The sequence below is a fragment of the Entelurus aequoreus genome, linkage group LG07, assembly GCF_033978785.1.
Source record: "Entelurus aequoreus isolate RoL-2023_Sb linkage group LG07, RoL_Eaeq_v1.1, whole genome shotgun sequence".
NCBI lineage: Eukaryota > Metazoa > Chordata > Actinopteri > Syngnathiformes > Syngnathidae > Entelurus > Entelurus aequoreus.
Window position 1 is genome coordinate 64670526 of NC_084737.1, and position 16940 is coordinate 64687465.

Sequence of the window (16940 nt, forward strand, 5' to 3'; positions counted from 1 at the left end):
GCACATACTGTATATATATGTACATTTTATATTAACATAATGGATGTATAATTAATAATTAATACAATTGAATATTAAGAGTATGTGAAAATTTGACTCCTACCATGGTTTCTTCTGTGACGACCTCCTCAGTCAAAATTATCAAACAGCAAAAATGCGCCAAACATTGATAAGTGTGGAGAAAGTTGTTTGCATTTTTCCCATCATGCACTGCAATGGATTTAAATGGGTGTAGTTTTGAGTTTTTTATGTTGCTTGGACATGTTTTATAATATCCACAAAGTTCAGCGAGCAGGTTTTGTTATGTGTGACCATGTGTGTTGACTTTTTTTGCTGGTTGTATTTTTTATTTTTTTTGCGCCATGAGTGGGGAAGATTGTTTGGATTGGGTCATACAGATAAATACTGTTCTGGATTCACTTCAATGCACACATCATGGTCATTGACCGAATTCACTCATGTTGTCCACGAAAATCAGGTTGTCAGATGTTGAAAAACACTTGGAAATACCCTATACAATCGCAGCAGTCAGAATGTCAGATATTTAAAATTAATTTGGAAACACCCCATGGTCATGCTAGCCAAACTGAAGGCGTGTTGGGCTGTTGTATGAACACCCGTTATTAATAATCACAGTATTTTTTTTTCTAAGTCCAATCTTACCCTAAACCGCAAAAGCTTTGTAGTGTTTTCACAACATGTGTGTTGCCATATTAAGCTCACAGGATATGACCAGCATACACAGAGAATTAAACACATCAAACATTTAATTAAATGGGTTTCACTAAAAGTCAGATGGGCCCCTGGTAGTCTCTCCTTATCTTTTTTTCCCAATTACATAATTCAAAAGTAGTAACTTTTGCCTGGCTAAACTACAACGCTCAGCTGCAGTTGATCGACAGTAACACAAAAGCGAGAGCCCAAAAAAAGCAAAAATGTATTGGTCCAGCTTCGACTGCCAGCGTGTCATAAATTCTAGCACAGAATGTGAACTGGAGAGTTCATCCGATGGATGCATCCATGAAAGCATGCGTACAGTATGAACTCCAGGATCTATTACAGTGGCCAAAAATAGTGTGTATATGGCTGCTTTACGTATGAGCATGAACAAGTGCAAGACAGTTGCTGTTGCTTCTGGGTACAGTAGTTTATACAATTATTTGTGCATATGTGTATGAATCAGAGACTACGGCGTACTGTGCCTTTAATCTGGATGCTGCAGTATTATACAGTATATCAGGTCCCACTTTCCACCTGTGACCCATTTCCACTTATCTTAAAAAGTAGTAACATTCCCTCCTTATTCTGTATCTTTGTCTTTTGTTAGTATTACTAATTTAGCCCTAGCTGGCACTGTACACTAAACAGCATCATTAGAGAGGCCAACTGTTATGTCCAGCTTTTTAAGTGAGTTTTTTAGTTTCACTTTGGAGGGAAAGCAGCATTTTGAATAGTGCAGTCAAAAAAATGAAAATGTTTAATCAAATTAATCCCAGGGTTGCTGTGGATAAATCAGTCCCTCCAAGATTTAACAGGCTATTTGTTTGTGATTGTTGCAGCCCAAAATGCGTAAATTCGCAGCAATTTAAAGGCCTACTGTAATTAATTTTTTAAATTTAAACGGGGATAGCAGATCCATTCTATGTGTCGTACTTGATCATTTCGCGTTATTGCCATATTTTTGCTAAAAGGATTTAGTAGAGAACATCGACGATAAAGTTCGCAACTTTTGGTCGCTGATAAAAAAAAGCCTTGCCTGTACCGGAAATAGCGTGACGTCGCAGGTTGAAGGGCTCCTCACATTTCCCCATTGTTTACACCAGCAGCGAAAGCGATTCGGACCGAGAAAGCGACGATTACCCCATTAATTTGAGCGAGGATGAAAGATTTGTGGATGAGGAACGTGAGAGTGAAGGACTAGAGTGCAGTGCAGGACGTATCTTTTTTCGCTCTGACCATAACTTAGGTAAAAGGGCTCATTGGATTCCACACTTTCTCCTTTTTCTATCGTGGATCACGGATTTGTATTTTAAACCACCTCGGATACTATATCCTCTTGAAAATGAGAGTCGAAAACGCGAAATGGACATTCACAGTGACTTTTATCCCCACGACAATACATCGGTGAAGCACTTTAGCTACGGAGCTAATGTGATAGCATCGTGCTTAAATGCAGATAGAAACAAAATAAATAAGCCCCTGACTGGAAGGATAGACAGAAGATCAACAATACTACTATCAGGAGACACCGAACCAAACACTGGACCTGTAACTACACGGTTAATGCTATGCCGCCTGTCGAAGCCTAGCAATGCTGTTGCTAATGATGCCATTGAAGCTAACTTAGCTACGGGACCTCGTCAGAGCTATGATAAAACATTAGCGCTCCACCTACGCCAGCCCTCATCAACACCCGTGCTCACCTGCGTTCCAGCGATCGACGGCGCGACGAAGGACTTCACCCGATCATCGATGCGGTCGGCGGCTAGCGTTGGATAGCGCGTCTGCTATCCAACTCAAAGTCCTCCTGGTTGTGTTGCTGCAGCCAGCCGCTAATACACCGATCCCACCTATAGCTTTCTTCTTTGCAGTCTCCATTGTTCATTAAACAAATTGCAAAAGATTCACCAACACAGATGTCCAGAATACTGTGGAATTTTGCGATGAAAACAGAGCTGTTTGTATTGTGATACAATGTGTCCGAATACTTCCGCTTCAACCATCGGCGTCACGCGTTAATGTCATCATACATAGACGTTTTCAACCGGAAGTTTCGCGGGACATTTAAAATTGCACTTTATAAGTTAACCCGGCCGTATTGGCATGTGTTGCAATGTTAAGATTTCATCATTGATATATAAACTATCAGACTGCGTGGTCGGTAGTTGTGGGTTTCAGTAGGCCTTTAAGTTGTGTCAAAAGCTTCAATATGTTGAGGCTTATTTTTGTTCAACAACTTTGAGTCAACTTGTTCTTTTTTGACTGTTATCAATGTTTTAAGTGTCCCTTGTAATGTAACCTTAAACAGCACAGGATTTATAAACAAAAATTGGAAACAACAACTATATTGATATTCTACTCATTTTATACCGCACAGACTTAAAAGTAGACACTAGTGTGGATGGCGGTAAAAGCACATACTCAGAGTTCATTGTCAAATTACTGTACTATTTTAATAATAGAAAAATAAACACCATCAAAATCGTCCTTATTGTCCGCTGTCTGCTCTGTCGACCACAAGTTGCAGACGCTTAAAGTGTTTGTCCATCTTAAACATACATTTATGTTCAAACACATTCACTCCCGTAGCACCCATTTTTGTTGGTAAATGAGCGACAATAAGAGAATATCATCACACTTCACCACAGCCTCTCTATCATGTACAGTAAATGCAGCCTCTTTGCTAGGTCAGCATTGCAAATGAAAATCTGTGTTTGTCTTATCCCTGATAAATAAAGATGACATAATGATATAAATGCATGTAAAATAGAAAGTGAACTCGCTTGTGTGTTGCTAAATGTTAATACACAACATTACTAAGGCCATGTCCACACGAACACAGATACTTAATAAACGCATACTTATCTCTGCGTTTAGGCCTCTTGTCCACAGGTAGACGCATATTTTGTCTTTAAAAACGCAGACTTTTGCAAACGCTGGCCAAAGTGTAGAGATCCAAAACAAATGGAGACTTGTGATGACGTCACGGTTGTGCGCTGTCATCTCCAAGGTCAACAACACTGCCGCAAGGCGGATCCTTACACTAATAGTGTGTTTAAAGGCAGCAACCTTTAAACACACTATTAGTGTAAGGATCCGCTGCTCGGATCACAGTTTGTTTATGTTTTCTTGTCACATGTGTTTTCAGCACCTTGAGTTTTTGTTAGTTTCTGTTGCCCTGACTGCAGATTGCTCACACCTGCCTCTGGTTAGTGTTCGGGACGCGCACCTGTTTCCCGGGCGCTAATCAGAGGGCTATTTAGTCTATGCGCTGGCCTCACTCGGTCTGGCTTGCTAGTTTGTTTTCATACAACAGTTGACGACGTTCGATCCCTGCTAAATTCCTGCTAGCTCCCACGCTAGCCCATTTGCTTGCTAACTCCCACGCTAGCCCATTTAGTTTTTGCCTTTTGTGCTATGTGCACGTCTTTGTTTTTTTCCTGCTATGATTTGTTCTTAAATAAATAATTTTCCTACCTGCGAGCTGTGTCCGAAGCCGTCTGCATCCCTGGGAGAACCACCACGCACCACGATGCGACCAGGTCGTCACAATTAGAGGACTTACTGTATGTTTGAACGTAAACATGCTGCTCTTTTCACTCGACATTACTTAAAAAGACACATCAAAATGGACTTTGCGACACTCGCGCTAATGACAGTCAGTTGTTTTGGATATGATCACTGTGGAACCTCCACCTGATGGCACAACTTTGACAAGCAATACTTTTTGCTCTGTGTCACATAAGAAAGGTGCAACATTATCTTATGTTTTTAGTCCTTGTTTAACGACAAATCATGAAGTTAACTTACGTGTCTTGCTTCCATTCTTGTGCACATGCGTAAAAAGCTACCAAGCAACCTAAAAAAAAACAATGTAGCGTCCTCCTTGTAGTGTGTATATATATAATATACACTTCATTACACATGTACCATATCACTATATCGATGATTAAATGCTTTATAATTCCCTTAAACATGCAACATGGTTTCCTTGGCTCGTTATTGCGTGTTGATTTTAGAAATAATGTACACTTTACTGCACATGTAATACATCACCATCAACGTTCCCTCTAAAGTGTGCGCCTGTGCAATTGCGCACTGCTCAAGCGTCCTCTGCGCACGGCAAATCTATGCCACGCACAAAATCAAATAAAAAAATAAGCGCTTAACAATTTTCGACACACGGACACGACAGAAAAAACAGTTTTCGTCATCATTGTTCAAATATTGTAACGTCTGTCGAGACGCTTTGAGGACATGAATTCCGTCGATCACTTTACTGAGCAAAACTCTTTATTGTCTGCCATAAACACATCAACAAAACATTAGTAAAAAAAATTATATCTAGCAAAACTGGTCATTTTCTGCAGTACAAACCAGACCAAAAGCAACTTTGTTATATCAACAGCAGCCCCTCGCTCTTTCTCACTTGCGCCAACACATGCACATATGGCACTTAGCCAGTGATGCGTTTACAGCCACACAAAAAGTCGGACAACTCCAACACCACGCATAAAGTGTCATTCCAGGTCGTTACACTATGATTTACCAATCAAATGTGTGCTTATTCTAGTGTCATTTATTAGGAATCTTAATTTATAAATATTAATCATGAAATGCTGTTAGTATATTAAATAAATACTAATAAAAATATATTTTTTACAAACAGGAAGTTGCCGGAATGTACACATGATCCCCTGCTTACATCTCATTGTGCAACATGTGAATGTTTTGATGGGAACTAAATGCAATGTCTGAAAGGGGTACAAACTATTTCCAAAGCAGGACCTCCACCCAGACAAACAATACAAGTACACAGTTCATGAAAAATAATATTTTTTGTTATTGTCATTGTAAGTGGGCCTAAACACTTATATTAGAAAAATAATCTCATGGAATTGACTGCTGTCATTTGGTTATAATAATAAGAGAATGTTGTGTGTCTATCTGTGTTGGCCCTGCGATGAGGTGGGGACTTGTCCAGGGGGACAGCTGAGATAGGCTCCAGCACCCCCCGCGACCCCGAAAGGGACAAGCGGTAGAAAATGGATGGATGGATGGAGATTGAACTTGTTATTTAGTCAGGTTTGGGACAGGTGTGCTGCTGGTGTAGCCACAGTGTACACGTCTGATGTTGCTCACATGGGCTCCACTGAATGCTCAGGGAGTTTTTGCGTTTGCTCACACATATGAAAAATTAGAGGGAACATTGATCACCATGTTGCTCAACATGTTATAATTCTATGAGTGTTGGGTTTCAGCAGCACAGGCGTGCAGTCGCTCTTTAATAATGTTATCAGGGCTCTGTGTACGTGCAGGCTGGTTTTGAAGATGATGTACATGTCATAGTACATCTAAAGTCGATCATAATAGATATTGCTGCTTTTTTCAGGCTTCTGATTGGACAAAATGTGCATGACAGCAGGTGTATATGCGTTTGTGTGTAGACATTGACACTTTTGACACTACATTTGTGTGGATGGAGATTGTTTTAACCCCAAATATGTGTTTTTGAAAGTCTCCATGTTCATGTGGACATAGCCTAAGAGAGGCATAGCACTGTAGACAAGTACCGGAAGTTGTTCTAAGCTCCGCAAGTGGATGACAATTATTGGATCAATAAAGTATTGATATATTGTTACATGTTTCTGTTCCTGCTTTGTCCACGCAAGAAACAAGCAGAAATTTTGATTAGACAGTTGATCTGTGCGCTTTAATGTCGCTCAGAGACTAATTTGATTGGCAAAAATGAGAGAGATTTTTTGCCAAAATGTGCGAGTAAGTTGCGGGCATTGGATAAAGTTGGTAGGCTGCTTATAATATGCAGAGTTTGGTTGAATTTGCATACATTGGCGAGATTGGGACAAAATCCGGGAGAGAATGATAAATGTCAACTAATCATAATTAAATCTCCGTCCATCCATCCATCTTCTTCTACTTCATTTGATTAAAATATTAAATATCATTCATTTTTAATCTAATCTAATCTAATGACTGCGTGGGTTTCCTCCAGGTACTCCGGCTTCTTCCCACCTCCAAAGATATGCACCTGGGGTTAGGTTGATTTGCAACACTAAATTGTGTAAATGTGAGTGTGAATGTTATCTATCTATCTGTGACCCCGACAGGGACAAGCGGTGGAAAATGGATGGATTGATGGGTAATTAACTACCTTTAACATGTTCATGTAAAAAAAACTGTACATTTTCTAAACAAACATTTATCCACATTAATGTAGACATGTTACGCACTTTTTGTAGTATGTTAAGATGACAACTCCGACTCACTTGAATTTTTTGTACAAACCCCGTTTCCATATGAGTTGGGAAATTGTGTTAGATGTAAATATAAACGGAATACAATGATTTGCAAATCATTTTCAACCCATATTCAGTTGAATATGCTACAAAGAACATATTTGATGTTCAAACTGATAAACTTTTTTTTTTTTGCAAATAATCATTAACTTTAGAATTTGATGCCAGCAACACGTGACAAAGAAGTTGGGAAAGGTGGCAATAAATACTGAAAAAGTTGAGGAATGCTCATCAAACACTTATTTGGAACATCCCACAGGTGTACAGGCAAATTGGGAACAGGTGGGTGCCATGATTAGGTATAAAAGTAGATTCCATGAAATGCTCAGTCATTCACAAACAAGGATGGGGCGAGGGTCACCACTTTGTCAACAAATGCGTGAGCAAATTGTATGAACAGTTTAAGAAAAACCTTTCTCAACCAGCTATTGCAAGGAATTTAGGGATTTCACCATCTACGGTCCGTAATATCATCAAAGGGTTCAGAGAATCTGGAGAAATCACTGCACGTAAGAAGCTAAGCCCGTGACCTTCGATCCCTCAGGCTGTACTGCATCAACAAGCGACATCAGTGTGTAAAGGATATCACCACATGGGCTCAGGAACACTTCAGAAACCCACTGTCAGTAACTACAGTTGGTCGCTACATCTGTAAGTGCAAGTTAAAACTCTCCTATACAAGGCGAAAACCGTTTATCAACAACACCCAGAAACGCTGTCGGCTTCGCTGGGCCTGAGCTCATCTAAGATGGACTGATACAAAGTGGAAAAGTGTTCTGTGGTTTGACGAGTCCACATTTCAAATTGTTTTTGGAAACTGTGGATGTCGTGTCCTCCGGACCAAAGAGGAAAAGAACCATCCGGATTGTTATAGGTGCAAAGTTGCAAAGCCAGCATCTGTGATGGTATGGGGGTGTATTAGTGCCCAAGACATGGGTAACTTACACATCTGTGAAGGCGCCATTAATGCTGAAAGGTACATACAGGTTTTGGAGCAACATATGTTGCCATCCAAGCAACGTTACCATGGACGCCCCTGCTTATTTCAGCAAGACCATGCCAAGCCACGTGTTACATCAACGTGGCTTCATAGTAAAAGAGTGTGGGTACTAGACTGGCCTGCCTATAGTCCAGACCTGTCTCCCATTGAAAATGTGTGGCGCATTATGAAGCCTAAAATACCACAACGGAGACCCCCGGACTGTTGAACAACTTAAGCTGTACATCAAGCAAGAATGGGAAAGAATTCCACCTGAGAAGCTTAAAAAAATGTGTCTCCTCAGTTCCCAAACGTTTACTGAGTGTTGTTAAAAGGAAAGGCCATGTAACACAGTGGTGAACATGCCCTTTCCCAACTACTTTGGCACGTGTTGCAGCCATGAAATTCTAAGTTAATTATTATTTGCAAAAAAAAAATTAAGTTTATGAGTTTGAACATGAAATATCTTGTCTTTGTAGTGCATTCACTTGAATATGGGTTGAAAAGGATTTGCAAATCATTGTATTCCGTTTATATTTACATCTAACACAATTTCCCAACTCATATGGAAACGGGGTTTGTACTTAAATGACCATGATAGAGGACCAACGTGCTGTTTTTAGCTTTTTCCATATTGATTTGTTTGCTTCTGCAGTCTGTCACTGCCACATCAACTGCCCATTTGCACATGTGCAACGGTAACACTACTTGGGCCAAACTGCCTAAAATACGTTGACTTTTTAAGGGATTTTGAGTCGTTCTACGTTGCAGATGAGCTAATGGGGTTAAAAAAGGGTATCCAATTAATAACGATGATAAATTATTTCAAATAATCATGCTAAATATGGGGGCGGCGTGGCGCGGTTGGGAGAGTGGCCGTGCCAGCAACCTGAGGGTTCCTGGTTCTATCCCCACCTTCTACCAACCTCATCACGTCCATTGTGTCCTTGAGCAAGACACTTCACCCTTGCTCCTGATGGGTTGTGGTTAGGGCCTTGCATGGCAGCTCTCGACATCAGTGTGTGAATGTTGAAAATAGTGTCAAAGCACTTCGAGTACTTTGAAGGTAGAAAAGTATAACCCATTTACCATAACCATAATGTGGATTTTTTTTTAATGAGTCATTGAAATTTTTACTGTTTCAAACTCAATTTAGAATGAAGTTGAATCATTTTGAGTGCACCTGTAGAAAATATCAATAGAAGCAGATAGACACATTGTGGGGTTATTCATTATATTAACCCAATCCAATAAAACCTAGGGATGTCCGATAATGGCTTTTTGCCGATATCCGATATTCCGATATTGTCCATCTCTTTAATTACCGATACCGATCTCAACCGATACCGATATCAACTGATCCCGATACATACAGTCATGGAATTAACACATTATTATGCCTAATTTGGACAACCAGGTATGGTGAAAATTAAGTCCTTTTTAAAAAAATGAATACAATAAAATTAGATAAATAAATTCAAAAATTATATTGTAAAACAATATAAAAACATTTACATAGAAACTAGTAATTAACGAAAATTAGTAAAATTAACTGTTAAAGGTTAGTACTATTAGTGGACCAGCAGCACGCACAATCATGTGTGCTTACGGACTGTATGCCTTGCAGACTGTATTGATATATATTGATATATAATGTAGGAACCAGAATATTAATAACAGAAAGAAACAACCATTTTGTGTGAATGAGTGTGAATGAGTGTAAATGGGGGAGGGAGGTTTTTTGGGTTGGTGCACTAATTGTAAGTGTATCTTGTGTTTTTTATGTTGATTTAATAAAATTTTTTTAAAAAAAACGATACTGATAATAAAAAAAAAAACGATACCGCTAATTTCCGATATTACATTTTAAAGCATTTATCGAACATCTCTAATAAAGCCCTTGTTATGGCAGCATCCATGCGACTCGCATGTAAAGTTAATTGATGTGCAGTGTTGGCTACAATGAAATAAGAAATGCCTTAACAAAAACATGCAAAAACACAACTTTCTGGTCTAGTGGGAAACCTGTGAGGGAACATTGAATTGAACGTGTTCACCGCTCAAAGCTTCTTCCTTGATGGTGATCCAAGCAAATTGACCAGTTTGTCTGGCATGAGCGTCATCGGCAAAACAAAGCAAATAGCTGCAAGCGAAAACATACCTCTCTTTTTAGCTGACCTCAACGGCTCAATCCCCCCTCCGCGTTTGTGTTTTTGTGGTAAAACGTGTTTGACGAAAGAGAGGCTTTTCATGATTCAGTTCCACAAATACAATGACAGTTGGCAGGGCCAGCTTTTTCCCTCCAGGCTGTAAAAGGAGCCCACTGGAGCTTGGAAGCGTGCTCATCTTTTCACGTTTGTTCAACAATATTGTCGCTAGATGACCATTACACGAGTGAGAATTACAAGACAGCTGACAAAGTTCAATTCTAGGGGTTGTCTAATTTTTCAAACAGTCGAGACCCCCCCCCCCATGACGTCAAGCTTATGGTATCTTCCACTTTTGGAGTATCTGAAATTCTAAAATCTATTACAGACGCACTTAAGGGATGCTGGTCCTGTAATGTGAGCTGTGGTTTGGGTTTAAACAGCAAACTGTTTGCTTGTCGAGCCCAACCTTTTGATGCTGTGCTTTTAATGAGGGCCAACGTGGCTCAGTTGGTAGAGCGGCTGTGCCAGCAACTTGAGGGTTCCAGGTTCGATCCCTGTTTCCGCCATCCGAGTCACTGCCGTTGTGTCCTTGGGCAAGATACTTTACCCCAGTGGTTCTCAACCTTTTTTCAGTGATGTACCCCCTGTGAACATTTTTTTTAATTCAAGTACCCCCTAATCAGAGCAAAGCATTTCTGGTTGAAAAAAAGAGATAAAGAAGTAAAATACAGCACTATGTCATCAGTTTCTGATTTATTAAATTGTATAACAGTGCAAAATATTGCTCATTTGTAGTGGTCTTTCTTGAACTATGTGGAAAAAAATAAATAAAAATAACTAAAAACTTGTTGAAAAATAAACAAGTGATTCAATTATAAATAAAGATTTCTACACATAGAAGTAATTATCAACTTAAAGTGCCCTCTTTGGGGATTGTAATAGAGATCCATCTGGATTCATGAACTTAATTCTAAACATTTCTTCACAAAAAAAGAAATCTTTAACATCAATATTTATGGAACATGTCCACAAAAAATCTAGCTGTCAACACTGAATATTGCATTGTTGCATTTCTTTTCACAGTTCTTTTTGACAGACATTTAAAAAATATATCACGTACCCCTTGGCATACCTTCAAGTACCCCCAGGGGTACGCGTACCCCCATTTGAGAACCACTGCTTTACCCACCTGCTCTCAGTGCCACCCACAGTGGTTTAAATTTAACTTAGATAATGCGTTTCACTATGTAAAGCACTTTCAGTCACTATTAATCAATCAATCAAAGTTTATTTATATAGCCCTTAAAGGCCTACTGAAATGAATTTTTTTTATTTAAACGGGGATATCAGATCTATTCTATGTGTCATACTTGATCATTTTGCGATATTGCCATATTTTTGCTGAAAGGATTTAGTATAGAACAACGACGATAAAGATCGCAACTTTTGGTATCTGATAAAAAAAGGCTTGCCCCTACCGGAAGTAGCGTGACGTAGTCAATTGAACATATACGCAAAGTTCCCTATTGTTTACAATGATGGCCGCATGAAGTGAGAGAGATTCGGACCGAGAAAGCGACGATTTCCCCATTAATTTGAGCGAGGATGAAATATTTTTAAATGAGGAAAGTGCAAGTGAAGGACTAGTGGGGAGTGGAAGATGCTGTGAGAGCCGGGGGTGACCTGATATTCAGCTGGAAATGACTACAACAGTAAATAAACACAAGACATATATATACTCTATTAGCCACAACACAACCAGGCTTATATTTAATATGCCACAAATTAATCCCGCATAAAAACACCTAGGTGTTTGTTATGCTAGCTCCTAGCAACTAGCTCGAGCTAGTCATAGCTCGAGCGGGTAATATGGACGGGATCCTGTATATATAACCCGCCAATACAATTCAAACACCTGCACAACACACACAATCACTCAGCCCAAACAACCGTTCACCTAACCCAAGGTTCATAAAGCTTATATATTTAATCAAAGTTACGTACATGACACGCACGTACGGGCAAGCAATCAAATGTTTGGAAGCGCGCGGGTGGGACCTGATATTCAGCTGGGAATGACTACAACAATAAATAAACACAAGTCATACATATACTCTATTAGCCACAACACAACCAGGCTTATATTTAATATGCCACAAATTAATCCTAATGCTAGCTCCTAGCTACTAGCTCGAGCTAGTTATAGCAAGCGATCAAATGTTTGGAAGCGCAGCTGTGTACTCACGTTATCGCAACTGTGTATCCAAATCAAAGTCCTCCTGGTAAGAGTCTCTGTTGTCCGAGTTCTTCCATCTTGACTGCATCTTTCGGGAATGTAAACAAAGAAGCGCCGGCTGTGTACGTGTTGTTGCTGACTTCCCTCGCAAAATAGACACTTCGCACCGACAACTTTCTTCTTTGCTTGCTCAGCTTCTTTCTCCATAATGCAATGAACAAATTGCAACAGATTTACCAACACAGATGTCCAGAATACTGTGGAATAATGAGATGAAAACAGAGCTATTTCGTATTGACTTCAATGGTGTCCGAATACTTCCGTTTCAATGATTGACGTCACGCGCATACATCAACCCTCAGAGGCGTTTCGAACCGGAAGTTTAGCGGGAAATTTAAAATTGCACTTTATAAGTTAACCCGGCCGTATTGGCATGTGTTGCAATGTTAAGATTTCATCATTGATATATAAACTATCAGACTGCGTGGTCGGTAGTAGTGGCTTTCAGTAGGCCTTTAATCACAAGTGTGATGTGGCTCAAATCCCACATCAGTGCAAGAAAAAACTCAAACCAGTGGGATACAATGAGAAACCTTGGAGGGGACCGCAGATGTGGGGTCATAGTCATAGTGAGGTCAGCAGGGGATCATCTTGAATGGAGACAAATCAGCAGCGCAAAGACGTCCCCAACTGATGCACAGATGAGTGGTCCACCCCGGGTCCCGACTTTGAACAGCTAGTGCATCCTCCGTGGTAGAGAAAAGCTAGAGAAAAAGCGCAATATAAATATAATTAATCATCATCAATTCATCATAATAGAATGACAAACGCCTAAACAACACTATTTATATTATACTCCCTGCCCACAATATTAGGTACACCTGCACGATCTATTGATAATACGGATCCATTTTGATTTACACTGCCACAGGTATTCATGACTCACCATCTAACTAATGAGGGAATGTAATACATATCAATACTATGTTGTACAATTATGTACCAGCACATTTGTGAACATATACCTAATCAAAACTGAGCATTATTATGATTATTATCTTTGTAAAGGCATACGTCTCACACATGTCCATAATGGAGTGGCCAGAGAATGTACATAATCCATGTATGATACAAATAGTAGAAGTGTAAGTGTCGTCTGTCAAAGCAGAGCAGACATAATGTCCTACCTAAAGTGTGCATTAACGTGAGATAGTTAAACCTTCACTACAAGATGCTGTTCGAACCCGCAAACCCTCGGCACATTGCCAAACATGCACTCAGCACAGGCGTACTTGGTGGACAACTTATGAAAAGCACATGGGAGGGAAATATTTCCCCAGCGGTACACGGGTCCAATTCATTCCCCTTTTAATCCGCTCTGTACTTTCTGCCTAAAGGGGTCTCGCATTCTTATACATGTTACTCATCTATTCAGGCCGCTAACACGTTTACTATGCCCTCTCTCCTCATTCTCGCACAAACTATGTGACAAGCTATTGTATGTGTTTTTCCATATGGCTGATGGGACCACTGACAATGACATGTGACCATCTCACACCTTGCTGTCCTTAATTATTGAAGGGAGCATTAAGGTAACTTTAAGATGCTACCACGTGTTATTCTTTTGTTGATGATTGATCTATTTTCTAATGATTGTATTCTCTGGAGTGTCATCAAACAGAAACAATAATAATATTGCTAGTATAATGTATAGAGCTCATCTAGTTAACATCTCACCTCAGATTGGAACATTTCCAAAAGCCTTAAAAACTGCTGTTATTAAGCGCCTTTTAAAGAAGAGTAGTCTTGATGCCACAGTACTGAAGAACTATCAGCTCATATCAAACCTGCCATTTTTGGGCAAAGTCCAAGAAAAAGTTGTATACCAACAGCTTAGTGACTTTCTCCTGTTTAACAATGTGTTTGATATTTTACAATCAGGCTTTAGGCCCCACCACAGCACTGAAACAGTTCTGATCAAGGTGTCAAATGATGTCCACCTGAACAAAGATGCAGGAAAAGTCTCAATTTTGGTTCTGCTGGACCTGAGCGCTGCCTTTGACAGATGACCAAAGTGGGTGGGAATATCCGGTTCTGCTCACTGGTTACAGTCCTATCTCGATCACAGGTCCTCTCTGTGAAACCTAATGATCGGGTTAGATATCTAGTGATAATATTGGACTCAGACTCGAACTTTAACAGTCACATTCAGTAAAAAAAAATAGCTTTTTACCACCTGAAGCACATTACCAAAATCAGAGGAACAATGTCTAAACCAGACTTAGAATGACTAATCCATGCCTTGGTCTTTAGCAGGTTAGACTACTGTAATGGCCTTCCCAGTGGGATCTCTGAACGAGCTGTAAGCAGTTGCAGTACATCCAGAATGCTGCTGCTCGAGTCCTGACTAGAACTAGGATATATAATTCCAGTGCTTAGGTCACTGCATTGGCTTCCTGTTGCTCAGAGAATAGACATCAAAACAGCTCTCTTTGTGTACTATTTTCATGGTCTGTTAGAGCCACCTGAACCATCTCGAGCTCTGAGAACCTCAGGGAGTGGTCTCCTGCTGGTTGGCTAGAGTCAGGACCAAACATGGTGAGACTGCATTTCAGTTGTATGCTCTTAAAATCGGGAATAGTCTTCCAGAAGATGTAAGTAAGACAGGTCTTTGGCATTGTTCAAATCCAGGCCGAAAACAATAATTTAATTATGCATATTACAACAGAAAATATTGTATCTATTTAATTGATTATAATTTGAGTCATGATTGTTTTTATGATGATTTTTTTTTCCGATTTTAATTTATATTATGACTATTTTTATGATTATTTTACATTTTCATTGTTGCCTTCTTGTAATTTTCTGTAAAGCACTTTCAATGGCCTTTTATACAAATTGTGCTCTATAAATAGGTTTGCCTTGCTTTGCCTAGAGCAATAATCTATTTGTAATATGATATAATATGTCTTGATTGTTGTGTGGTGTACTGTATACGATATAAATTATATACAGTCGCGATCAAAAGTTTACATACACTTGTAAAGAACATAATTTCATGGCTGTCTTGAGTTTCCAATAATTTCTACAACTCTTATTTTTTTGTGATAGAGTGGTTGGAGCACATACTTGTTGGTCACAAAAACATTCATGAAGTTTGGTTCTTTTATGAATTTATTATGGGTCTACTGAAAATGTGACCAAATCTGCTGGGTCAAAAGTATACACAGTAATGTTAATATTTGGTTACATGAAAATCTTCTGGCAAGCGTCTGCTTGAATTTTTGACCACTCCTCTTGACAAAATTGTTTCTTCAGCATTGTCCACACTTTGGTAAGGCCATTCTAAAACCTTAATTCCTGATTTAGCCACTCCTTTACCACTTTTGATGTGTGTTTGGGGTCATTGTCCTGTTGGAACACCCAACTGCGCCCAAGACGCTACCTCCGGGCTGATGATTTTAGGTTGTCCTGAAGAATTTGGAGGTAATCCTCCTTTTTCATTGTCCCATTTACTCTCTGTAAAGCACCAGTTCCATTAGCAGCAAAACAGGCCCAGAGCATAATAGGCATAATACTACCACCACCATGCTTGACGGTAGGAGTGGTGTTCCTGGGATTAAAGGCCTCACCTTTTCTCCTCCAAACATACTGCTGGGTGTTGTGGCCAAACAGCTCAATTTTTGTTTTATCCGACATCACATGGACAAAGATAAGACCTTCTGGAGCAAAGTTCTGTTTGAGGACAAAAACCCAAATAATTTAAATGGGAGCCAATAGTAGTTTTTGCTTTTGCTGAGTTGAAAATGTAATGAGGCTTTTAATTTAATGCATCTGATTTACAACCATACTTGCCAACCCTCCCGGTTTTACCGGGAGACTCCCGGTATTCAGCGCCTCTCCCGATAACCTCCCGGAAGAAATTTTCTCCCGACAAACTCCCGGTATTCAGCCGGAGCTGGAAGCCACGCCCCCTCCAGCTCAATGCGGACCTGAGTGGGGACAGCCTGTTCTCACGTCCGCTTTCCCACAATATAAACAGCTTGCCTGCCCAATGACGTCATAACATCTACGGCTTTTAGAGAGTAGAGTGCACAACTGCGCACACAACAAGGAGACGAAGCAGAAGAACGAGGAAGTTACAGACATGAGGACGCCATCGACGAGCAAGATGAAGAAATACGCTTGCAAGTTCCAAAACGAATGGAAACAAGAATTTCAGTTCATCCAGGACAGTTCGAAGGGGAAGGGGTATGTAATTATGTTGCCTGTACATTTTGTAGAACAGACTTCTCCATTGAACACGGTGGCCGAAATGATACACTCATTCATGAACGGAGAAGTTAAACAGGACAATACTGCCATCTACTGGATAGCCTCCGGAACACTGAAATTCAAGTATTTATTGTATATATATATATATATATATATATATATATATATATATATATATATATATATATATATATATATATATGAAATACTTGAGTTGGTGAATTCTAGCTGTAAATTGACTACTCCCCTATTAACCACGCCCT

The 16940-nt window shown here is 39.7% G+C and overlaps 1 protein-coding gene across 4 annotated transcripts in view; it reads left to right on the top strand.

The window, feature by feature from the left end:
* The window catches only part of slc16a4 (solute carrier family 16 member 4), a 63907-nt gene that overhangs the window by 4489 nt on the left and 42478 nt on the right, over positions 1-16940 (top strand). The window lies entirely within an intron of this gene.